At 48.9% G+C, this 26,766-nt stretch overlaps 1 protein-coding gene across 12 annotated transcripts in view; it reads right to left on the reverse strand.

Annotated features, from left to right (window-relative positions):
- Positions 1-26,766, reverse strand: part of LOC123762011 (protein sickie) — an 860,773-nt gene that overhangs the window by 225,112 nt on the left and 608,895 nt on the right. The window lies entirely within an intron of this gene.

Consider the following 26,766-nt stretch of genomic DNA (forward strand, 5'->3'; position numbering starts at 1 on the left):
GGGGATTGAACGCCGACCTGCATGAAGCGAAACCGTAGCCTAACGTACTTGACAGCTTGACAGATATGACTGATATCTGCTCATGTTACACAATTTTGTGCGTGCCTGATTCCCCCCTTTCCCCCCCCCTCCCTCCCCCCCCCCCTCCCTCCCCCCCCCCACCCCACCCTTCTCCCCCTTTCTCAATTGGCCATGTAACGTTTTAAAAACCTGAGAGTCATTCGTAACAGAACAAAAGACGGTCGCAGCGTATACATGAGCGTATACGCACATACGCCCCAAGTGCGTATCGAGCCGGATGTGATTATATTACGACACTTCCAGACGCAATCTAAACCCATTTCTTTTCCTGCAGTCTTAACACAAGATCAAAATCAACAAATATACGCATTCACGCAAACGCGCGCACACGCAAGCTCACTCATACGCGGTCTTACAGTTGCATGAAGCGTGACCCAAGAGCTTAAGCCCAACCAGTCCCTGCAAGTTCAGCAAGGCGAGAACACTCACATTATAAATAACCTGAACACACGCAAGCATGAGAAAGCAAGAATGACCTACCTTACCTTGAGATGCTTCCGGGGCTTAGCGTCCCCGCGGCCCGGTCGTCGACTAGGCCTCCTGGTTGCCAAATACAGGAAGGGAACAAAGACAAGAGGAAGAGACAGAGAAGACGGGTATCGCGAGTGTTGAGACGGGACGCGAGGACAAGAGGGGAAACTGACGGTAAAATAACCGAGCGACGAACAAGTCCGAGAACAGGACAGTAACACCAGGAGAAAACGGGACGTGACAGACACACGAGGAGAAAACGGGACGTGACAGACACACGAGGGGGGACTATGAGAACTGTTGACAGAGGTCACAGAGGGGGAACAAGCGGCAAGACGGCGGCTCCGGAGGAAAGAGACAGGGAAAAAACAAGTGAGGTGGGGAATTAGGTCAAGGAAGGAGAGACAGGGGAGGGAGAGGGAGGCAGGCGGGAACATGACGGGGAAGGTCAAATAACAGGGAGATGGTGAGAACTCGACGGGTAGACGGGAGGTACAAAGGACGGGGGTAGGGGGGGATGGGAAACCCTGGGGGGGACGGAGGAAAGCGAAGGGGGGGGGGACGAGGGGGAGGGGGTGGAAAGGAACTATCGGGGGGAAGCGCCAAGCCATTACGACTATATAGCATTTGGAAGGGATCAGGGCACCGGACCGGACTCGGGGAGTAGAAGTCCCAAAACCCTCTCCAGAAAGGAAAGGAAGGAGGAAAGGAAAGGACAGGAAAGAAAAGAAAGGAATGGAGCATTCTCTTCCGCAGGTCAGAGCGAGGAACTATTTCGACTGACCTCAAAACTGACCCCATAAAAAAACAGAGTAATTAAGCTTTTGCGTTGTGTTTGAGTTTAATAATGAACTGTTGTTTAGGGTCGTCGTCACTTCCTGGTGTCCCCGTCTCACTTTTTTGTACTGTTTTGGAGTAAAGAATATGAAAAAGGTGTAGAAATGTGGAATATGAGCTATGATAATACCGTCGTGTCCGCCTTGCTGACCCGGTGTGTGTGTGTGTGTGTGTGTGTGTGTGTGTGTGTGTGTGTGTGTGTGTGTGTGTGTGTGTGTGTGTGTGTGTGTGTGTGTGTGTATTTACTATGCAGACAATGAGTTGTACTCACTTCGTTGTGCTTGCGAGGGTTGAGCTCTGGCTCTTTGGTCCCGCCTCTCTACTGTCAATCAACTGATAAACAGGTTCCTGAGCCTATTGGGCTCTATCATATCTACACTTGAAACTGTGTATAGAGTCAGCCTCCACCACATCACCTCCTAATGCATTCCATTTGTCAACCACTCTGACACTAAAAAGAAGTTCTTTCTAATATCTCTGTGGCTCATTTGGGCGCTCAGTTTCCACCTGTGTACTCACCTAGTTGTGCTTGCGGGGGTTGAGCTCTGGCTCTTTGGTAGTGTCCTCTAGTGCGTGTGCCCCTTGTGTTAAATAGCCTGTATTTATCCACCCTATTAATTCCTTTGATAATCTTGTATGTGGTGATCATGTCCTCCCTAACTCTTCTATCTTTCAGCAACGTGAGGTTTAATTCCCGTAGTGTGTGTGTGTGTGTATTCATCTAGTTGTATTCACCTAGTTGTGCTTGCGGGGGTTGAGCTCTGCTCTTTCGGCCCGCCTCTCAACTGTCAATCAACTGTTTCTACTACTACTTCCCCCCCCCCACACACCACACACACACACACACCCCAGGAAGCAGCCCGTGACAGCTGACTAACTCCCAGGTGCCTATTTACAGCTAGGTAACAGGGACATAGGGTGAAAGAAACTCTGCTCATCGTTTCTCGCCGGCGCCCGGGATCGAAGCCGGGACCACAGGATCATGCGTCCAGTAGGAAATGTAGATGTTTATCTCTCAGAATGTTTGGTAATATGTTTATTGCTTGTGATGTGTGTCTATGTATGTATTAACACGATGTACTGAACGGGGTGAGAATAGCTTGAGCTACCTCATCCCTTTGTGTGTATTTTACCTCAATAAACTTATTTCAATTTCAATGCGTCCAGTATTCTGTCCGCTCAGCCACCAACTCCCCGAAAGAGAGAGAGAAAAAAATATAATTTTTTTACGATACGATACGATTTTTTACGATATTTTAGTCACTGCCCTCAGGTACGCTGAGGGCAGTGACTAAGACCACCATCGTCACAGTCCCAGAGCTAAGAGCTTTCCTGAAGTTAATTACTCCTTGATGTTTAGTGGGAGGACACTGGCCGCAAGGTGCAGTAGGTGACAAGCCGTGGGAGCCAGCGGAGCCCCGCGGTGCTCCAGCCTGCCCGCTTCACCCTCCCACCTCCACGATTGGGGGGGGGGGGAAGGTAAGGCTTACCTGTTGATGATTTCCAGAGTTGTTATTCTCTTTTTAGCCAGCCTTCCACGGTGATTGACTGGCCGCGCGCACACATGGGCACGCACAGACACAGACACAGGCACAGACACAGGCACAGACACAGGCACAGACACAGGCACAGACACAGACACAGGCACAGGCACAGACACAGACACAGACACAGGCACACAGACACACACACACAATCACCCACTACTGGATTATGTCAGCCAGAAGTGCCAGGAAGTTGCAGACAAGTTTATCCCGGGCCAAAAGGAGAAAAACGAAAACCACCAGAAGAATCCATGGCTCAACCAGGAATGTAAGGTAGCGAAGCAGTTGAGTAACAGAACACGGAGAAACTACAGGAATAACAGAACACCAGAGAGCAGGGAGAGATACCAGAGGGCCAGAAATGAGTACCTCAGAGTGAGGAGGGAAGCAGAGAGACAGTATGAAAATGACATCGCGATTAAAGCTAAGACCCAACCAAAGCTGCTCCACAGCCACATCAGGAGGAAAACAGCAGTGAAGGAACAAGTGATGAAATTGAGAAAAGGGGAGAACAGATACACAGAGAAAGACACGGAGGTGTGTGAAAAGCTCAACAAGAGATTACAGGAGGTCTTTACAAGAGAACCAGGAGAAGCCTGGTTCTAAACTAAATGAGGCAAACCAAGTAACCTTGGAGGAATTTGACCTCACCAGTGATGAGGTCATACAGGTGATGAGGGCCTACAGGTGATGAAGTCCTACAGGTGAAAAGTCCCCACAGCATTTGAAAGAATTTTTTCCAGGATCAGAGTAGTTAACAAGTGGAATGCATTAGGCAGTGATGTGGTGGAGGCTGACTCCATACACAGTCTTAAATGTAGATATGATAGAGCCCAGTAGGCTCAGGAATCTGTACACCAGTAAATTGACAGTTAAGAGGCGGGACCAAAGAGCCAGAGCTCAACCCCCGCAAGCATTAATAGGTGAGTACAAATAGGTGAGTACACACACAGCAACGAAAGGATAGAGTTACAGAGCTTCGAAAAGAGAGAGCTACGAGGAAAGGCTACGGGAGCTAAACTTTACGTCCCTGGAAGACAGAAGAGTAAGGGGAGACATGATCACCACCTACAAAATTCTCAGCGAAATTGACAGGCTAGAAAAGACAGATTGTTTAGCATGTGTGGTACTGGAACAAGGGGACACAGGTGGAAACTTAGTACCCATATGAGCCACAGAGACATTATCAAGATTATTTTCAGTGTCAGATTCCTTTGTAGTTGTTGTTGACTCTCGTAGTGCCCTCATGGCTCTCGGGTCCTTTAATCCGGTTCATCCAGTAGTTGTCGAGATCCAGCATTGGCTGTTTCTCGTTCACAGTAAATTTAAGTCGGTTGAGTTTTGTTGGGTTCCCAGCCATATTGGTGTGTCTTTAAATGAGCGTGCGGATGCTGCCGCCAAGGAAGCTGTCCGCTCTTGTCCCATCTCTCATAAAGGTATTCCTTATTCCGACTTTTACCCGGTTATCCATTCCTCCGCCCTTACCCGTTGGCAGGCTTCTTGATCGTCTATTACTGGTACTATGTACTCTTAAAGGTTGTGTTTCCTCGTGGCCGTCCTCCTACCACCGTAACCGGCGATGGGAAACGGCTCTGGCGAGGTTGCGAATTGGCCATACTCACTTAACCCATGGTCACTTGATGGAGCGCCGCCCTGCTCCTTATTGTCCTAATTGCATTGTCCCTCTTACGGTCGTGCATGTCCTTGTTGAATGTCCTGACTTCCGGGACGAGCGTGTGTCTTGTTTTCCGACCGTCCCTCGCGGTCACTTGTCCCTCGATGGAATTCTTGGCGACTCTGATACTTTTGATATCGTTCGTCTTATAAGTTTCTGTTCTCGTATTGGCATCCTTGGTGATATTTAGCGCCCTCTGATTATCCCGCACATTTGATGGTGCTACATAGCCTTCCCGGCTTGGTGCCTTCTTTATGATAATCACTTTACTTTCAGTGTCAGGAGTAGTTAACAGGTGGATTGCACAATGAAGTGATGTGGTGGAGGCAGACTCCACACACAGTTTAAAACGTAGATACGATAGAATCCAATAAGCTCAGGAATCCAATAGGCTCAGGAATCCAATAAACTCAGGAATCCAATAGGCTCAGGTCCGAAGTCCAACCTCCGTAAACACAACAAAATCTGAGCTTTCATGGGGTGTGAAGGTGGCTGACCGGAGGTGGTCCAGTGGAGAATAGAGGCACAACTGTGCAGGAGACGAGGTGGTTCAGCTGGCACCTTACCTTGAGGTTACCTTGAGGTGCTTCCGGGGCTTAGCGTCCCCGCGGCCCGGTCGTCGACCAGGCCTCCTGGTTGCCAGACTGATCAACCAGGCTGTTGGACGCGACTGCTCGCAGCCTGACGTATGAGTCACAGCCTGGTTGAATCAGGTATCCTTTGGAGGTGCTTATCCAGTTCTCTCTTAGGGTAAAAAGTGAAGCCCAATTAAAAGTGTGGGAAGGAATGTTCCCACCACTCTTCCCCCTCCTCTCCCTCACTCCTAACATCTCCATCCACTCATCCACTCCTCATCCCCCTCCCCCCCACCCAACTACTTGGGCTGGACGGTAGAGCGACGGTCTCGCGTCATGCAGGTCGGCGTTCAATCCCCGACCGTCCAAGTGACTGGGCACCATTCCTTCCCTCCGTCCCATCCCAAATCCTTATCCTGACCCCCTTCCAAGTGCTATATAGTCGTGATGGCTTGGTGCTTTCTCCTGATAGTTCCCTTCCCTTCCCCCCCCCCCTCTCTCTCTCTCTCTCTCTCTCTCTCTCTCTCTCTCTCTCTCTCTCTCTCTCTCTCTCTCTCTCTCTCTCTCTCTCCAACATTCCCCAATTCTATAGCCTCGCCCCTCGGGAAGCAATCAGTCTCTCTTTTTGACGCGGCCGCATTCCGTGTACCAAGTGGGATGGAGCTCAGTTCGTTACCTAAGTTTACCTGTAGTGGATTCCCAGAGTTGTTCTACTCCCTAAGCCGGCCTGGGGCCGGGCTTGCCTTGTGATAACTTGATCAAAAAAGGCTGTTAGAGAACTTGTCACAATATCAACGCTGAAAATTTTGACACTAAACCCAGCTGGATTCGTTTCGACTCTTCAATTTGGGAATCCCGGGTTCGAATCCCAGACGGGGATGGAAATGGCTGGGCACTTTTCCTTTCTCCTAATGCACCTGTTCACCTAGCCTTAAATGTGTATCTGGGAGTTGGTCAGCTGTTGTGCAGTTACATCCTGGGGAGGGTTAGTAGTTCGGGGGGAGAAGGGGGGGGGGGGACTCGACACAAGCCAAACGTATATACATACATAGGGTGCCTATGTAGACTCACAGCCTATACATAGGCTGCCTAGTCCCCGATCAAAAACCAATTATTATTAAATCTGGTCAAGTGTCCAAAGGGCTGTTACTTGGAGCAGTTACTTGGAGTAGTTACTTGAAACCACAGACCCATTTCAGTCCGGTTGATCCAGGCACTCCCCTTAGGCACTCGTGTGCAGTTGTGGCACACGCAAATGGTAATTTGGAGCCAAAACAATGCATATTAATTGGGCCAGTTTCAATTTAGTAAAGACCTCGGTGAACACTTATTACTATTAACATCTTTATTGACAAAATTTAATTACAATTTTGCCTAATCTGAGGAATTCAATTAAGTCTGATTAGTGTGAGGATAATGCTGGTATTCACTGTCACGCAGGACAGAGGGTCATACACAAGACAATAGGTCTAAACTGTAGGCTGTTGAAGCATGCATATATATATATATATATATATATATATATATATATATATATATATATATATATATATATATATATATATATATATATATATATATATATGTGTGTGTGTATATCACGAAAATAAACACGTGATTAAGAATGTGACAATGTCAGACCACGGAGGAAAAATGAAACAGGAAATTTCCTTAAGTACTTTCGTATATCCTTCTTTCGTATATCTCCTTCTGAAGATGTATTTAATATACGAAAGTACTTAAGGAAATATATATATATATATATATATATATATATATATATATATATATATATATATATATATATATATATATCATGGTTACAATTAATGTTTTAATGTACGACACTGGGTTGAAAACAAGGCTGTTTGTAGATGAAGAGTCACAATAACGTGGCTGAAGAAATGTTGACCAAACCATCATCTTCTAGTGTGTGTGGTTTGGTCAACAAGGCTGTTGATTGGTGTAGCTAATTACCGGGTACCATAATTAGACGTGAAACCGATCGATGGCGTGTTTCAAGCGTAGGTTACACACACAATTAGTTTGGGGAGCATATAAATAGCTATGATCTCCTGTGGGACAATAAACCTCTTGAACGTTCCTTTATTCATATATGCTTAATTGCACGTATTTAGTTATCTAATAAAATGAATAGGCTTACCAATTTCACTTCAGTCAATATTTTATTTTGGGATTCATTACTTTATAAGATCGCTAAAAACACAAACCGAAACTGTCTTTATTTTCCGCTTGTTACAACTTGTAATAAAGTTGTTACATCTTGGCTTAACGTGTTTATGACGTATTAGAACGTTGTTACAACTTGCTATATTGGTTGTTATAACTGGTTAGGAAGTGTTAAAAACTCGTTCGAACGTTGTACCAACGTCGTAGTTTCGGTGTGTGTTTGGTGGGAAACAATCAAACCTCTAAAAAGAGCTGATGAAAGAAAACGCAATTTTTTCCCCACCCTGACTAAAGGAGTACAAGAATCTCTCGCGCTTGTGGGAAGACCTTCCCCGGGGGACACAACGCCCAAGGACCATTGAGTTCAATGTTACGCTTTAAACGGGAGCCGAAACGCCTTTCCTGGAGGTTGAGGGATAGCACTCTCCTGTATCCGGATTCCTGCGTTGGCCTCGCGGCTCGGGGGACCGGATGGATAAGGGAGGGGGGAGGGGAGGAAGGGGAGAGGGGTGGAAGGGAGGAAGGGGAGGGGAGGAAGGGGAGAGGGGTGGAAGGGAGGAAGGGGGGAGGAAGGGGGGAAGGGGGGAGGAAGGGGGGAGGAAGGGAGGAAGGGGGGAAGGGGGGAAGGGGGGAGAGGGGGGAGGGGGGAAGGGGAGAAAGGGGGGTACCCCAGCCTGTGGGGGGGAGGGGGGGTCCAAAACAACGCAGAGGACGCGACACGCTTCGAGGAGCCAGCGCTCTGCGTCACAGCATGCGTCCTGACACGAAAAAAGCTTGAACGCAAACCGGGTTTTCTTTTTTTTTGGTGTTTTTTGTTTTAGTGTAATGAACGTGTTAAATGATTGCTGTAAAATCTACACGTTTCGCTTTGTGATGCAACACGGTATGAGAGGCGTGGAGGGGACGACAGTGTCGCCACACGCATATTAGTTCCTGGAAAGTGTGAGAATATTATTTACGCAAATAGGAAAACTTACGGGTTCGTTCCATTACGCACTCGCGGGGGAGTCACAACTCTTGAATCTCGACAACACTACCGCTACTTCTACGCCGTCCTCATCCATATTCACTTACGGGCAAGTATTCAAGTGCTTTCGTGAATCTGGCCCCTGGTCTCTGAGGGCTGACTACTGCTCTGCCCATGTGGACAATTCCAAGTCAAATGGCACCAAACAGGGTCGGCCAGAACACTTTGTTCATTGAGGTCACCAATATCAAAGATCCCAACATATTGCCGGACACCACACAATAGCGATGAGCCACAACTCACATCCGGTACATTCACCGGCCCGCTGCTCATCACCGGTGTCCACACCTGCCTACACACACATACACACGCACACCTACACGCACACACAAGGGGCCTCGTAGCCTGGTGGATAGCGCGCAGGACTCGTAATTCTGTGGCGCAGGTTCGATTCCCGCACGAGGCAGAAACAAATGGGCAAAGTTTCTTTCACCCTAAGTGCCCCTGTTACCTAGCAGTAAATAGGTACCTGGGAGTTAGTCAGCTGTCACGGGCTGCTTCCTGGGGTGTGTGTGTGTGTGTGTGTGGTGTGGGGAGAAAAAAAAAAAAAAAGTAGTTAGTAAACAGTTGATTGACAGTTGAGAGGCGGGCCGAAAGAGCAAAGCTCAACCCCCGCAAACACACAAGTAGTAAACACAACTAGTAAACACACACCTACACGCACGCAAGCACACACAGTGTTCACCTGTTGATTGACGGTTGAGAGGCGGGACTAAAGAGCCAGAGCTCAACCCCCGCTAGCACAATTAGGCAAGTACACACACACACACACACCACTAAGAGTCATGAGTTACGAGGAAAGGCTGCGGGAAATGCACCTTACGACACTGGAAGACAGAAGACTAAGGGGAGACATGATCACAACCTACAAAATCCTCAGGGGAATCGACCGGGTAAACAAGGATAAACTATTTAACACTGGTGGGACGCGAACACGGGGACACAGGTGGAAATGAGTACCCACATGAGCCACAGAGACGTCAGAAGGAACTTTTTCAGTGTCAGAGTAGTTAAAAGATGGAATGCATTAGGCAGTGATGTGGTGGAGGCTGACTCCATACACAGTTTTAAATGTAGATATGATAGAGCCCAGTAGGCTCAGGAATCTGTACACCAGTTGATTGACAGCTGAGAGGGACACGGGAGCCGGAGTTCAACCTCCCGCAGCAAGCACAATTAAGCACACAAAACATGCATAAGGAAACTTAACGACGCTCGTTCCAGAATTACGAAGGATAAGTACGAAAAAAGACTGAAATACCTGGACCTGACGTCGTTAGAAGGGACGAGAGAGAGATGAGACATGATAGAGACATATAAAATACTTATAGGAACTGACAGTTGAAAATTGTTTACAGTGAATAAGAGAATAACAAGAGGTGGAAGCTTGAGACACACACACACACACACACACACACACACACACACACACACACACACACACACACACACACACACACACACACACACACACACAACAGTAAACAATACGTCTTAAAATGATCAAAACACAACAATCTGGCTAAATAGGGAAGATGTCTTGAAACTAATTGTTCTCTCTTTATAATGACTGTATTAACGTCATTAACACGGCAGCAATTATTACCCTCTGCATTGTCTTTAAAAATTGATTCAGAATGGCGTCATAATAGACACAATGTATAATTAAAAACAGTCAACATTATTATTATTATTATTATTATTATTATTATTATTATTATTGTGAACAAATCAACAATGAGGATTCGAACCTGTGCGCTGGATGTTCCCAGACCTTGAGGGGCCTCGTAGCCTGGTGGATAGCGCACAGGACTCGTAATTCTGTGGCGCGGGTTCGATTCCCGCACGAGGCAGAAACAAATGGGCAAAGTTTCTTTCACCCTGAATGCCCCTGTTACCTAGCAGTAAATAGGTACCTGGGAGTTAGTCAGCTGTCACGGGCTGCTTCCTGGGGGTGGAGGCCTGGTCTAGGACCGGGCCGCGGGGACACTAAAGCCCCGAAATCATCTCAAGATAACCTCAAGAGACGCACAAGATTCATCCAGCGCTGTAGGTTCGAACCCTAAACAAGGCTCTTGTGAATGTGTTCATTTGATGTATCACGTTATTGAGATTTCTGTATTATAATTATTATTAATTTCGTCTCGTATAAATTAATAATATACTTAAAAGTTTGTAAAGTCATTTATTTAATGCACAATCATTTATTAATAGTTACCGATCGCTTTAAACGTTTCTGGACTCTGGTTGATACCTGGTTGATGGGGTTCTGGGGTTCTTCTACTCCCCAAGCCCGGCCCGAGGCCAGGCTTGATTTGTGAGAGTTTGGTCCACCAGGCTGTTGCTTGGAGCGGCCCGCAGGCCCACATACCCACTGATAATGGTATTAACATAGTTCAAAAGACCTCGTTAATATGTGAGGAGGGTCTGGGCTGTATGAGGCGTGCTCCAGACTCATTGGTATGTATACCTTACCTCGAGGTTACCTTGAGGTGCTTTCGGGGCTTAGCGTCCCCGCGGCCCGGTCGTCGACCAGGCTACCTGGTTGCTGGACTGGTCAACCAGGCTGTTGGACGCGGCTGCTCTCAGCCGCCCGCTTGTCCAACTACTTGGGGTGGTTGAGCGACGGTCTCGCTTCATGCAGGTCGGCGTTTAATCCCCGACCGTCCAGGTGTTTGGCCACTATTCCTTCCCCCCGTCCCATCCCTTATCCTTATCCCTGCCAAGTTCTAAATAGTTGTAATGGCTTGGCGCTTTCCCATGATAATTCTCTCTCTCTCTCAGCTGCTCGCTTGTATGTCTAAATTACGCCTCAAACAATCCAGTAGGTCCAAGTCTCTTAGGTTACCAGGTATCTGGGTTCCAAAGACACACAAGATCCATAAACCAACAACACTTTCCAAACCAGTATTTACCCAGGGCTTGCCTAAAATAAACATTTATTTATATGTATCTACTGTTTATTTAAGGACATCCAATTTAAAGATACCGACTCTTGACGTCAGGAACTTCCATTCCAGACATCACAAAACGAAGGCAAAGAGTCCTGAGAGCAACGTGACCCCTACCAAGACCAACAAAAGGTCGAGTTAAGACTAAGAGCCCTCCAACTTGCTCATGAAAAACTCTCCGAACACCACACAAGACGCCTTAAAAGAGTTTAATGACATCTATGCCTTCACATGCCCTCTTAGGGGGGGGGGGTCTGTCAATCCCAACGATTTCAGTATATAGGTAAGACGAAAATATCTCTTTTTCAAGGCGCCTAGTAATGCACAAACAGCAAAGCTCTATCAAAGAATAAAATCATTTCTGCACACAACCAGATCATCAGATATGTCATGACAGCAATGAAATATTGACAAATACAATAGAAGAGTAGACATCAGCGAGGCACCAGACATCAGCGAGGCACCAGACATCAGCGAGGCACCAGACATCAGCGAGGCACCAGACATCAGCGAGGCACCAGACATCAGCGAGGCACCAGACATCAGCGAGGCACCAGACATCAGCGAAGCCCTAGACATCAAACACACTCAACAGCAGGCCAATATGCAGTCCCTGTGTATCCTGCACTCTTAAAGACCAAGACAGAACTAGCATACTGCTCCAGCCTTCACTGGAACATAGGAAGTTAGAATAGCTCGATTCTGCAGACACAATTAGTAAATTCAAATAGTAAATGCACACACGCAGTGAGAGAGAATGGCGTGAAGTCACCAGAGGAGTCCCACAGGGTTCTGTACTCGGACCTATCCTGTTTCTGATGTGGTGGAGGCTGACTCCATACACAGTTTCAAATGTAGATATGATAGAGCCCAATAGGCTACGAAATATGTACACGAGTTGACTGACAGTTGAGAGGCTGGACCAAAGAGCCGAAGCTCAACCCCTGCATGCCCAACTAGGTGAGTACAACTACGCGAGTACACATAAAAACTAGTTGCGTACACAACTAGAGTACACACACACACACACACACACACACACACACACACACACACACACACACGCACACACACAGGTAAGACCGGGAGCCCAGGTGTGCTTGCAAGCCACACACACCTGTCCCACCCTCTCACCCCCCTCTCCCCCCCCCCTCACTCAGCCACCAGGAGCCAGGCTGCCTGCAACTTGTCTCCTGTAGCGGGGTGCGCCCTTACAACTTCCTCCTCCTCTTCCTCTTCCTCTGGATTCTCTTCCTCGTCCTCTACCTTCACCTCCACGTTCTCCACTTCCTCTTCATTACATGTTAACCGTTCGCATCTGTCCAGAGATACTTGCAACTTCGACCATTTGTGACGCTGTATTGAGTGTCCTGAACTCCGTAACTCGGGAACTTTGCATGCAAATGAGAGAGGGAGGGTGAGGGGATGGAGATAATGCTATGGGGAGGGGAAGATGATGAGGGGAAGAGAGGAAGGGGAGAGGGGAAGAGAGGAAGGGGAGAGGGGAAGAGAGGAAGGGGAGAGGGGAAGAGAGGAAGGGGAGAGGGGAAGAGAGGAAGGGGAGAGGGGAAGAGAGGAAGGGGAGAGAGAAGGGAAGGGAAGAGAGGGGAGGGGAGGGGGGACAGGGGGAGGGGAGGGGGGGACAGGGGGAGGGGAAAGAGGGACAACTCCCCATCACAGGAAGTTATAAAGACCGGATGTTGCCAGCTGCCACGTTAACACTTAGCTCAACCCTCCACTACCCTCCACCACGTACCTCCCTCCACCACGTACCTCCCTCCACCGCTTGATACCTGCCTGATGGGATTCTGGGAGTTCTTCTACTCCGCAAGTCCGGCCCGAGGCCAGGCTTGACTTGTGAGAGCTTGGTCCACTAGGCTGTTGCTTGGAGCGGCCCGCAGGCCCACATACCCACCACAGCCTGGTTGGTCCGGCACTCCTTGGAGGAAACAATCTAGTTTCCTCTTGAAGATGTCCACGGTTGTTCCGGCTTATAATCGCTAGGAGGGTGTTGAACAACCGTGGACCTCTGATGTTTATACAGTGCTCTCTGATTATGCCTATGGCACCTCTGCTCTTCACTGGTTCAATCTTGCATTTTCTTCCATATCGTTCACTCCAATACGTTGTTATTTTACTGTGTAGATTAGGGACCTGGCCCTTCAGTATTTTCTATGTGTATATTATTTGGTATCTCTCTCGTCTCCTTTCAAGTGAGTACATTTGAGAGCTTTGAGACGATCCCAATAATTTAGGTGTTATATCGCGTCTATGCGTGCCTTATATGTTCTCTGTATTCCCTCTATTTCAGCAATCTCTCCTGCTCTGAAGGGGGAAGTGAGTACTGAGTAGTACTCAAGACGGGACAACACAAGTGACTTGAAGAGTACAACCATTGTGATGGGATCCCTGGATTTGAAAGTTCTCGTAATCCATCCTATCATTTTTCTGGCTGTCGCAATATTTGCTTGGTTATGCTCCCTAAACGTTAGGTCGTCAGACATTATTATTCCCAAATCCTCCTACCTCTCCCTCCACCACGTACCTCCCTCCACCACGTACCTCCCTCCACCACGTACCTCCCTCCACCACGTACCTCCCTCCACCACGTACCTCCCTCCACCACGTACCTCCTTGGTGGAGGTAGAGGGAGACGTACCTCCCTCTCCCCACCCCTCCCCGCCGCCACGCTTGACGATCTCAACACAGGACTCACCTGTCGCCCAACCTTGGCTCTCTGCCAAACTACCTCACACCACGTGTGTGTGTGTGTGTGTGTCAGTGTGTGTGTGTGTGTCTGTGTGTGTGTGTGTGTCTGTGTGTGTGTGTGTGTCAGTGTGTGTGTGTGTGTGTGTCAGTGTGTGTGTCTGTGTGTGTCAGTGTGTGTGTCTGTGTGTGTGTGTGTGTGTGTGTGTGTGTCTGTGTGTGTGTGTCAGTGTGTGTGTCAGTGTGTGTGTCAGTGTGTGTGTGTGTGTGTGTGTGTGTGTGTGTGTGTGTGTGTGTGTGTCAGTGTGTGTGTCAGTGTGTGTGTCAGTGTGTGTGTCAGTGTGTGTGTCAGTGTGTGTGTCAGTGTGTGTGTCAGTGTGTGTGTCAGTGTGTGTGTCAGTGTGTGTGTCAGTGTGTGTGTGTGTGTGTGTGTGTGTGTGTGTGTGTGTGTGTGTGTGTGTGTGTGTGTGTGTGTGTGTGTGTGTCAGTGTGTGTGTGTCAGTGTGTGTGTGTCAGTGTGTGTGTGTCAGTGTGTGTGTGTCAGTGTGTGTGTGTCAGTGTGTGTGTGTCAGTGTGTGTGTGTCAGTGTGTGTGTGTCAGTGTGTGTGTGTGTGTGTCAGTGTGTGTGTGTCAGTGTGTGTGTGTCAGTGTGTGTGTGTCAGTGTGTGTGTGTCAGTGTGTGTGTGTCAGTGTGTGTGTGTCAGTGTGTGTGTGTCAGTGTGTGTGTGTCAGTGTGTGTGTCAGTGTGTGTGCCAGTGTGTGTGCCAGTGTGTGTGTCAGTGTCAGTGTGTGTGTCAGTGTGTGTGTCAGTGTGTGTGTCAGTGTGTGTGTCAGTGTCAGTGTGTGTGTCAGTGTGTCAGTGTCAGTGTGTGTGTCAGTGTGTCTGTGTCTGTGTCTGTGTGTGTCTGTGTCTGTCTGTGTGTGTGTCTGTGTGTGTGTCTGTGTGTGTCTGTGTCTGTCTGTGTGTGTGTCTGTGTGTGTCTGTGTCTGTCTGTGTCTGTGTCTGTCTGTGTCTGTCTGTGTCTGTGTCTGTCTGTGTCTGTGTCTGTCTGTGTGTGTCTGTCTGTGTGTGTCTGTCTGTGTGTGTCTGTCTGTGTGTGTCTGTCTGTGTGTGTCTGTCTGTGTGTGTCTGTGTGTGTCTCTGTCTCTGTGTGTGTCTCTGTCTCTGTGTGTGTCTCTGTCTCTGTGTGTGTCTCTCTGTCTCTCTGTCTCTCTGTCTGTCTCTCTCTCTGTCTCTCTCTCTGTCTCTCTCTCTGTCTCTCTCTCTCTCTCTCTCTCTCTCTCTCTCTCTCTCTCTCTCTCTCTCTCTCTCTCTCTCTCTCTCTCTCTCTCTCTCTCTCTCTCTCTCTCTCTCTCTGTCTCTCTCTCTGTCTCTCTCTCTGTCTCTCTCTCTCTCTCTCTCTCTCTCTCTCTCTCTCTCTCTCTCTCTCTCTCTCTCTCTCTCTCTCTCTCTCTCTCTCTCTCTCTCTCTCTCTCTCTCTCTCTCTCTCTCTCTCTCTCTCTCTCTCTCTCTCTCTCTCTCACACACACATCATCGTCTGATTTCATGTTCCACGCCTGCTTATCTTCAAATTGTTTATCTTCGTCTCCAATAATCACAAGAATTTTCAAACGCCATCCTGACCTTTCATTCTTCTAAATTCCCTCTTTTTCTCCTCTTCTTGCGTCTTATTCTCTCTTCCCCCTTTCCTCCTCCCTTCACTGTCAGATGAACCCCCACCAGCCCCTAACTTCGTAAGACAGTACCCACCCATTTCCCCCTCTTGTACCCACCCATTTCCCCCTCTTGTACCCACCCATTTCCCCCTCTTGTACCCACCCATTTCTCCTCTTGTACCCACCCATTTCCCCCTCTTGTACCCACCCATTTCCCCCTCTTGTACCCACCCATTTCCCCCTCTTGTACCCACCCATTTCCCCCTCTTGTACCCACCCATTTCCCCCTCTTGTACCCACCCATTTCCCCCTCTTGTACCCACCCATTTCTCTTCTTATACAAAAACCAACAAATCCTATTTTCCAAACAAATAATCAGTGAGATGGAAACATCGAGGGGACAGTGTTGCCACCTGTGTGGTCTTGCTTTACCGTGGCAATTAAGACGAGGTCAGGTCAAGAAAAAGAAGTTGTTATGCAAACTAGTTTACATCCGTGACCTCCGGGGTGGGGGGGAGGGGGGGGGGGGAGGGGGGGGGATGCTGTTGGTGAATGTCAGCACACAGCCTGTGTTTAACGGGAGACAGTACCTACTGACTCTATACCTGCAGCATACCCTGAAGTGGGTTCTGAGAGTTCCTTCTTACTTCCCCAAGTAGTCAGACTTGGGGCTAGACCTGACTTGGGATAACTTGGTCCAACAGGCTGTTGTTTCCCCTGGCAGCCCTGTTGGTCAGGCTACGGAGTTCTATCCGTGGACCCCGCGGTGTTTTGAAGCGCTCTAGCCTGACGATGCCTGACTGGCTAGCCTGGCTACTAGGACGCCTAAAGGCCAGATTCACGAAGCAGTTACGCAAGCACTTACGAACCTGTATGATCTTTTCTCAATCTTTGCCGGCTTTGTTTACAATTATTAAACAGTTAATGAGCTCCGAAGCACCAGGAGGCTGTTTATAACAATAACAACAGTTGATTGGGAAGTTTTCGTGATTGTAAACTGTTTAATAAATGTAACAAAAGCCGACAAAGATTGAGGAAAGATGTACACGTTCGTAAGTACTTGCGTAACTGCTTTCGTGAATCTGGCCCCAGCTACAGGTACGAAAGGTCGACCGGGGACGCCCATGTGAGGAAGAGAGAGAGGACGTCTTAACGTAGAGCGGCAGTTCCGCTTCTTGCAGGGTTGGGGTTCGATTCCCCGATGGTTCAAGTAGGATGTTCCTCGTCTCCGCACTCGTATCCCAGTTCCTTGTCCTCGTATCCCAACTCCTAGCCCTCGTATCCCAGCTCCTTGTCCTCGTATCCCAACTCCTAGCCCTCATATCCCAGTTCCTAGCCCCCCATATCCTAGCTTCTAGTCCTCGTATCCAAGCTCCTAGCCCTCGTATCCCATCTCCTAGCCCCCCATATCCCAGCTCCTAGCCCCTCATATCCCAGCTCCTAGCCCCTCATATCCTAGCTCCTAGCCCCCTATATCCCAGCTCCTAGCCCCCCATATCCCAGCCCTCATATCCCAGCTCCTAGCCCCCATATCCCAGCTCCTAGCTCCCCATATCCCAGCTCCTAGCCCTCATATCCCAGCTCCTTGCCCCCCAATATCCACAATGTTTCCCTCGTCCTGTTACTTATGGAACCTGAATGATAAGAGAAACGCTGCTCCGATTTCGCAGTGAATTTCTTCAACGCGCCCTGTAAAAGTCTCGAGTGAACGCGTGTGCAAATACCGAGTTCGGAAATGAGCCTTAAAGCGTCCGGAAGGAGTTGACAATTACACGCGGCTGTATCGCACCGGGTGTTCCAATTTCCGTGCGTTCCTTTTGTCAATTACTGGCGGGAATGGTTTGGCGGCGCCAAAACTCTCCTCCGTTCGGATCTTGGCTCCCGACTGGCGAATCTTCGTGGTAATCATTTGGTGGTCATCTTGACGTGAAAATTTGAAGATGATTTCCCGCATTTCTGGCAAATGATTTGTACGTGTGTGTGTGGGGGGGTGTGGGGGGGTGTATATAAGCGTAGCTGGGTGGATTGGTAGGGGTGGATTGGTGGTGAAGGGGGTGGATTGGTGAGGGTGGAGGACCCCCCCCCCCCCACACACACAGGTAGTGTCATTGTGTCGGGTAATAATGGGTTCATTTTGATGTGCAAAAATGTGTTTTAAATTGGTCTGGGACGAACAAGCTAGCCCACTAGGGTGCGTGCGCGCTTAAGGTAAGAACGATGAACATTACCGTTTAAAGTGGTCGAGTGTGTGTGAAATTACAGTACTGTACACAGATGCCACCGTGGTACCTTTTGTAATTATGGGAGGGAGGGAGGGAGGGAGGGACGGGGATAGAAGGGGGAGGGAGAGGGAATAGGCACTCCAACGACTTCGTGACATTTCGTCGCTCCCACATAAGACTGCATAGTTTTTATTTTTCTCTCTGTGATTTCAGTCTTCCTGTTCCGTGCAGCCACAGAATTACAGCCTCAACAGGTAACGACGCAGCACATTACATGTCCATAATACAACACGCGGCTGTATTATAACGCTACACGTTCACACACACACACACACTAGGGGCCTCGTAGCCTGGTGGATAGCACGCAGGACTCGTAATTCTGTGGCGCGGGTTCGATTCCCGCACGAGGCAGAAACAAATGGGCAAAGTTTCTTTCACCCTAAGTGCCCCTGTTACCTAGCAGTAAATAGGTACCTGGGAGTTAGTCAGCTGTCACGGGCTGCTTCCTGGGGTGTGTGTGTGTGGTGTGGGAAAAAAAAAAATAGTAGTTAGTAAACAGTTGATTGACAGATGAGAGGCGGGCCGAAAGAGCTAAGCTCAACCCCCGCAAAAACACAACTAGTAAACACACACACACACACACACACACACACACACACACACACACACACACACACACACACACACACACACACACACACACACACCCAGCTACTGGAGGGAGTCATTCACTCGTGTATACAGCCACTGTGGGTGAGTAGTCTTTCATTTGGAGGGCATGCAGCCACTATCCATGTGGCTATTAACTCGGACATACAACCGCTGGATCATTATCTAACACAGTGTGGAGCTACAAAACAATAACATTTAAAACAGAGGTTCAACAGCGCACAAGATTGCTCAAGACATCGGCCGAACACCTTACCGAAGCCAACACAAGTCATCAACACTCATCCACCGTCTGAGACACAAACCTAGCGGGCCAGCCAGAGGCTTGGGGCCCGCCCTGGTACCTCCCCCCCCCCACCCCCCTCCCACTCAACCCAAGAAAAAGTGAAGGAAATGATTGCAATACCATACAGTGTTGCCAACGCCTCTGCTTGCGTTACCTGCGGCATTGTTACCAGCGTCAGCGATGATCACCGTTCACTCACCTGTAAAGAGAAGAAAATACGATTAGCGCAAGAATGTACAAATGTCAAAACAATAATATAATTAATCACGGGCTATTCATGCCCGTGCCACCTCTTGGAAGGCTTATTAATCTTCATCAATCAATCAATCAAGTGGATTTAGAGGAGGAGGAAGAGGTAAGATAATTAAGGGAGGGGGGGGGGGCATTAGAGCAGCCTGGCCTGTCCGGCGTTCACAACGTTCACTAAACTAATGCACACTAAGTTGCCCGAACCTAACCGAACCGAGCATCCACGAACAGAAAACGGGACCTCATGTTAAATTTGCAAGAGGACAGACGACCCGAAAATTTTTGCAATACCGTTGAAAAAAAAAATCGTATTTTTTTTTATTTTTTGTTCCTTTTCACCCAAACATCTTGAGGTTATCTTGAGATGATTTCGGGGCTTAGTGTCCCCGCGGCCCGGTCCTCGACTAGGCCTCCTTTTTGTTACACACCCCCAGGAAGCAGCCCGTAGCAGCTGTCTAACTCCCAGGTACCTATTTACCGCTAGCTAACAGGAGCATCAGGGTGAAAAAAAAACTGCCCATTGTTTCTATATTTTTGCCCTATATGCCCTATATTTTTACGACTTCCCTATATGACGAGGCTGAGGGCCTCATCAAAGTGTATTTATGAGTAAAATTGTTTTGAAGTGTTATCTGAATTCCTATAAGGTGGGCACACATCCACCAGTCCAGAGGTCAACCATCCACCAGTCCAGAGATCAATTATCCACCAGTCCAGAGATCAATTATCCACCAGTCCAGAGATCAATTATCCACCAGTCCAGAGATCAACCATCCACCAGTCCAGAGATCAATTATCCACCAGTCCAGAGATCAACCATCCACCAGTCCAGAGATCAACCATCCACCAGTCCAGAGGTCAACCATCCACCAGTCCAGAGATCAATTATCCACCAGTCCAGAGGTCAACCATCCACCAGTCCAGAGGTCAACCATCCACCAGTCCAGAGATCAACCATCCACCAGTCCAGAGATCAATTATCCACCAGTCCAGAGATCAATTATCCACCAGTCCAGAGATCAATTATCCACCAGTCCAGAGATCAATTATCCACCAGTCCAGAGGTCAACCATCCACCAGTCCAGAGATCAACCATCCACCAGTCCAGAGATCAACCATCCACCTAAACAGCCAGTCAGCCAACTTACCTGTGAGAACTCTGCGTTGTAGATGAACCTATCTATCAACCCCGCCAGGGTTGATAGATCTCGTTCACATCTACTCTCTCAGATTACCTTCGGGGTCGTTCCGTATCCCGATCTCTAACCAGGGGCCAGATTCACGAAAGCACTTACGCAAGCACTTACGAACGTGTACGCTCTCATCCTGTAACTACACTTAGGTAATTACATCTTTCCTCAATCTTTAACGGCTTTGGTTACTTTTATTAAACAGTTTACAAGCATGAAAACTTCCCATTCAACTGTTGTTATTGTTATAAACAGCCTCCTGGTGCTTCGGAGCTTATTAACTGTTTAATAATTGTAAACAAAGCCGCCAAAGATTGAGAAAAGATGTACAGGTTCGTAAGTGCTTTCGTGAATCTGGCCCTTGGTCTTTTGGATGGTCTGATCAAAGAGACTGTTAGACGCCGCTACTCGCAGTCTGACATACTGGCGTGTGCTTCTGTGCTCACGTGTGAACGTACAATTACTGACTACATAAATAGGTTTACTTAAGTCATACGTCAAACTATCATATTTCGAGAGGTTTTCTGTAATTTGAACACTGTCGCAATTAAAAACAAAATTCAACTGATCAATTTACCTGCGGTTTACCTGTGGTTGGTTTCTATTGTAACTATATACTCATGCAGCTCGGCCCGGTGACAGGTTTCCTCAATGATAGTGTGATCGATAAGGCTGTAGTTGGCGACTGTTTGTTAGCCAATAACAGCCTTCGTAACCAAGGTGATCAGACAATTCACGTAAGACGTTCAACGGTATATGTGCCATGCCATAAACTGTCATGTCCTGTCCTGTCATGTCCTGTCATGTCTCTTTCGGCCAGTTATGCCCCTTATGTGTAGTGGGCGAGTGTTGAACAGTCTCGGGCCTCTGATGTTGATAGAGTTCTCTCTCAGAGTACCTGTTGCACCTCTGCTTTTCAACGGGGGTATTCTGCACATCCTGCCATGCCTGCCCTCAAGGGTTGCACCTGCCCCCAAGGTCTATGAATATTCAGTGTGGGAGACGCTCAACCAGCAGAATTTAAAGACAGCACGCTAAGAGGCTGCCGCTAACACAGTCTTAGAATGCTAGTGGCAGCCGCTAACACAGTCTTAGAATGCTAGTGGCAGCCGCAACACAGTCTTAGAATGCTAGTGGCAGCCGCTAACACAGTCTTAGAATGCTAGTGGCAGCCGCTAACACAGTCTTAGAATGCTAGTGGCAGCCGCTAACACAGTCTTAGAATGCTAGTGGCAGCCGCTAACAGTCTTAGAATGCTAGTGGCAGCCGCTAACAGTCTTAGAATGCTAGTGGCAGCCGCTAACAGTCTTAGAATGCTAGTGGCAGCCGCTAACACAGTCTTAGAATGCTAGTGGCAGCCGCTAACAGTCTTAGAATGCTAGTGGCAGCCGCTAACAGTCTTAGAATGCTAGTGGCAGCCGCTAACAGTCTTAGAATGCTAGTGGCAGCCGCTAACAGTCTTAGAATGCTAGTGGCAGCCGCTAACAGTCTTAGAATGCTAGTGGCAGCCGATATCACAGTCTTAGAATGCTAGTGGCAGCCGCTAACAGTCTTAGAATGCTAGTGGCAGCCGCTAACAGTCTTAGAATGCTAGTGGCAGCCGATAACACAGTCTTAGAATGCTAGTGGCAGCCGCTAACACAGAATGCAAGTCGCTACCTCCAGCTGTGAGAATGGTGTGATGCCCTTCAACTCAAATGGTCATAACTGCTTTCACAAATATTTGGTGCAAGATTTCACATCTGGAGTGTATTAAGAGACATGGTAAGATTGTATTCCAAGAGGTGTACAGGAGACGAGCGGCTGGTACACCTCTACACTACACCTTCCTGTATGTGTACAGGAAGATGTGGTGTAGAGGGATATGTGTACACAGCTCCACGTGGAGGTAAACACAGCCCCACGTGGAGGTAAACACAGCCCCACGTGGAGGTAAACACAGCCCCACGTGGAGGTAAACACAGCCCCACGTGGAGGTAAACACAGCCCCACGTGGAGGTAAACACAGCCCCACGTGGAGGTAAACACAGCCCCACGTGGAGGTAAACACAGCCCCACGTGGAGGTAAACACAGCCCCACGTGGAGGTAAACACAGCCCCACGTGGATGTAAACACAGCCCCACGTGGATGTAAACACTAGCCCCACGCGGACGTAAACACTAGCCCCACGCGGACGTAAACACTAGCCCCACGCGGACGTAAACACAGCCCCACGTGGACGTAAACACTAGCCCCACGTGGAGGTAAACACAGCCCCACGTGGACGTAAACACTAGCCCCACGTGGATGTAAACACAGCTCCACGTGGACGTAAACACAGCCCCACGTGGAGTTAAACACAGCCCCACGTGGAGGTAAACACAGCCCCACGTGGACGTAAGCACTAGCCCCACGTGGACGTAAACACTAGCCCCACGTGGACGTAAACACTAGCCCCACGTGGATGTAAACACAGCCCCACGTGGATGTAAACACAGCCCCACGTGGACGTAAACACTAGCCCCACGTGGACGTAAACACAGCCCCACGTGGACGTAAACACAGCCCCACGTGGACGTAAACACAGCTCCACGTGGACGTAAACACAGCTCCACGTGGACGTAAACACAGCCCCACGTGGACGTAAACACAGCCCCACGTGGACGTAAACACAGCCCCACGTGGACGTAAACACAGCCCCACGTGGACGTAAACACAGCCCCACGTGGACGTAAACACAGCCCCACGTGGACGTAAACACAGCCCCACGTGGACGTAAACACTAGCCCCACGTGGACGTAAACACAGCCCCACGTGGACGTAAACACAGCTCCACGTGGACGTAAACACAGCTCCACGTGGACGTAAACACAGCTCCACGTGGACGTAAACACAGCCCCACGTGGACGTAAACACAGCCCCACGTGGACGTAAACACAGCCCCACGTGGAGGTAAACACAGCTCCACGTGGACGTAAACACTAGCCCCACGTGGACGTAAACACTAGCCCCACGTGGACGTAAACACTAGCCCCACGTGGACGTAAACACAGCCCCACGTGGACGTAAACACAGCCCCACGTGGACGTAAACACAGCCCCACGTGGACGTAAACACAGCCCCACGTGGACGTAAACACAGCCCCACGTGGACGTAAACACAGCTCCACGTGGACGTAAACACAGCCCCACGTGGACGTAAACACAGCTCCACGTGGACGTAAACACTAGCCCCACGTGGACGTAAACACTAGCCCCACGTGGACGTAAACACAGCCCCACGTGGACGTAAACACAGCCCCACGTGTACGTAAACACAGCCCCACGTGGACGTAAACAGTAGCCCCACGTGGACGTAAACACTAGCCCCACGTGGACGTAAACACAGCCCCACGTGGACGTAAACAGTAGCCCCACGTGGACGTAAACACTAGCCCCACGTGGACGTAAACACTAGCTCCACGTGGACGTAAACACAGCTCCACGTGGACGTAAACACTAGCCCCACGTGGTCGTAAACACAGCCCCACGTGGACGTAAACACAGCTCCACGTGGACGTAAACACTAGCCCCACGTGGACGTAAACACTAGCCCCACGTGGACGTAAACACTAGCCCCACGTGGACGTAAACACTAGCCCCACGTGGACGTAAACACTAGCCCCACGTGGTCGTAAACACAGCCCCACGTGGACGTAAACACAGCCCCACGTGGACGTAAACACAGCCCCACGTGGACGTAAACACAGCCCCACGTGGACGTAAACACAGCCCCACGTGGACGTAAACACAGCCCCACGTGGACGTAAACACAGCCCCACGTGGACGTAAACATTAGCCCCCATTACCAAACACCAAACACAACCCTCTGATGAAACCTGAGACTTAGCCAAGAAGAAAATATCTCCGATCAAACATTGCGAGATCAAAATTCTTGCTCACGCGAACGTGACAAAGCAACTATTGGCATTCGAGCCTTGCCAGAGGAAATTGGCGTGCGTCCGGGTCTTGTTGTGGGGGAGGAGAGGTGGAAGGGGTTGAGGAGGTTGGGGGAAAATAGAGTAGGGGGGGAAGGGGGAACAGAAGGTCCGAGGCCGACACGCTGAGGAATGCCGTCTCCACCACCAGCATGACAGATTGCAAGGGTGGCACTGGTGGCACACTAGCCGAGCCTGGCACCATGGCACCACCCAACAGTTACCCCCCCCCCTTTCCCAACGCCAAGTCAACACCCGCAAGAAATGTGCGTGTGTGTGTACTCGCTTAGTTGTGCTTGCGGGGGTTGAGCTTTGGCTCTTTGGTCCCCCGCCACTCAACTATCAATCAACTGGTGTACAGGTTCCTGAGCCAACTGGATTCTATCATATCTACATTTGAAACTGTGTATGGAGTCTGCCTCCACCACATTACTGCCTACTGCATTCCATTTATGAATTACTGACAATGAAACAAAAATCATTTTAATGTCTCTGTAGCTTATTTAGGTACTCTATTTTCACCGGGTCTCCTTATGCGTGTACCACCAGTATTAAATATTGTCTTTATCTACCCCTGTCAATTTTCCAGAGTATTTTGTATGTGATAATCATTTCTCCCCCCTAACTCCTCTGTCTTCCAGCGACAAGAGGTGCAATTCCGCAGCCTTTTCCTCGTACCTCATACAGCCGTGTGTGTGTGTGTGTGTGTGTGTGTGTGTGTGTGTGTGTGTGTGTGTGTGTGTGTGTGTGTACATTCACTCACGCATTCTCTGACCAACATTCCGGTCAAGAAATTCCCCGGGTGTATAAAATGACCAACGTGACACAGATAAACTCACTCAGTCAAGTAGTGTTGGTAACGGTACCTCAGCTCCCGGTCCCCACCTGTTCTTGCGGCCAACCGGATCCCTTCATCAAAAACACGGGTCCCCTTTTGCGAAACCTATACATCTTCCCTCGCGCACGGTGGCTTCAGTGTGTATTGATTAGTATATAAACGACAACCTCGTATCTCTCCGGAGCTCAAAATCTGTTTCATAAACGCAGACTAAGCTGCTATGACCGAGGAAAGATGTACAGGTTTCGCAAATGAAGACGCGTGTTCGGTGAATCATGGCTCGGGTAGAGCACCATTCACTTAATGTGTAAGAACGAACCGATCCAGTCATTATGTGAAATTCTAGGCTAGTCTAGCCTATCCTAACCTAGCCTAGCCTGTCAAAATATAACACTATAATTAAATTCTAAAATATTGAACGTTATATAATCCTTGTGTTAAGAAATACTTGCAAACTACAGCCTCTTTAGGAAGCTCCTTTTAACACAAGGATTATCGATTTCGCTATCCATTTATCCTCCTAGCCAGTTAGCGTTAGCGTTTATTGACTTATATTATCCGTTATCATTTTGGTCCGTAATCTCATCCGTTTTACAAACATGTTTCATATATATTACTAACGGGAAAGCGTTACAACGTTACATCTCTGCCAGAACTTGGAATAGACTTCCAGCGTGTTGCACTGCATATGGGTTTATATCTATGAATTGCAGATATTCAGAACCACCACCAACAGCACTGCAATTACCACCACCATCAGTATCCACCACTATTGTATCCACCACCACAACAGGCCACCAAATCCATCATCCACCCGCAGCCGCACCGGGTTTCTCCCTGTGATAATAATGACCCACGTGTTATCCCCCGGTAATTTCACTGTCCTTTTATCTGCGTAGCGAAAAAGTAGGCTGGAGCTCCTCCCAAGTCGTTCATCACCTTCGCCCCCTCCCAGCACGACGGAGTCTGGGAGCAGCAGTAGCAGCATCCTCAGCATCCCCCACCACGTCGTGGGAGGAACGTCGGCATCCCCACCACGTCGTGGGAGGAACGTCGGCATCTCCACCACGTCGCCATCTGGATGTTCTACCGACGTGGTTCCTCTTGACACAGTCGCCATTACTTTTAGGCAACATTGTTCGCTACGGAACGAGCGAGAGGTTCTGTCGTTGACACTCTTCGTCGACGTAATCATCTTCACTATAAATGTCCCACCTCCTCACCTTCCTCCGCCATCTTCAATGTGTTATGGGAGAGGAGCTGAAGGAAAGTGAAGTTTCAACCTCGGGGGGGGGGGGGAGAAGAGAGGAAGAGAGAGAGAGGAAGAGAGAGAGAGGAAGAGAGAGAGAGGAAGAGAGAGAGAGAGGAAGAGAGAGAGAGGAAGAGAGAGAGAGGAAGAGAGAGAGAGGAAGAGAGAGAGAGGAAGAGAGAGAGAGGAAGAGAGAGAGAGGAAGAGAGAGAGAGGAAGAGAGAGAGAGGAAGAGAGAGAGGAAGAGAGAGAGAGGAAGAGAGAGAGAGGAAGAGAGAGAGGAAGAGAGAGAGAGGAAGAGAGAGAGAGGAAGAGAGAGAGAGAGAGAGAGAGAGAGAGAGAGAGAGAGAGAGAGAGAGAGAGAGAGAGAGAGAGAGAGAGAGAGAGAGAGAGA

This window comes from Procambarus clarkii, chromosome 34 (assembly GCF_040958095.1).
Source record: "Procambarus clarkii isolate CNS0578487 chromosome 34, FALCON_Pclarkii_2.0, whole genome shotgun sequence".
NCBI classification, from domain to species: domain Eukaryota; kingdom Metazoa; phylum Arthropoda; class Malacostraca; order Decapoda; family Cambaridae; genus Procambarus; species Procambarus clarkii.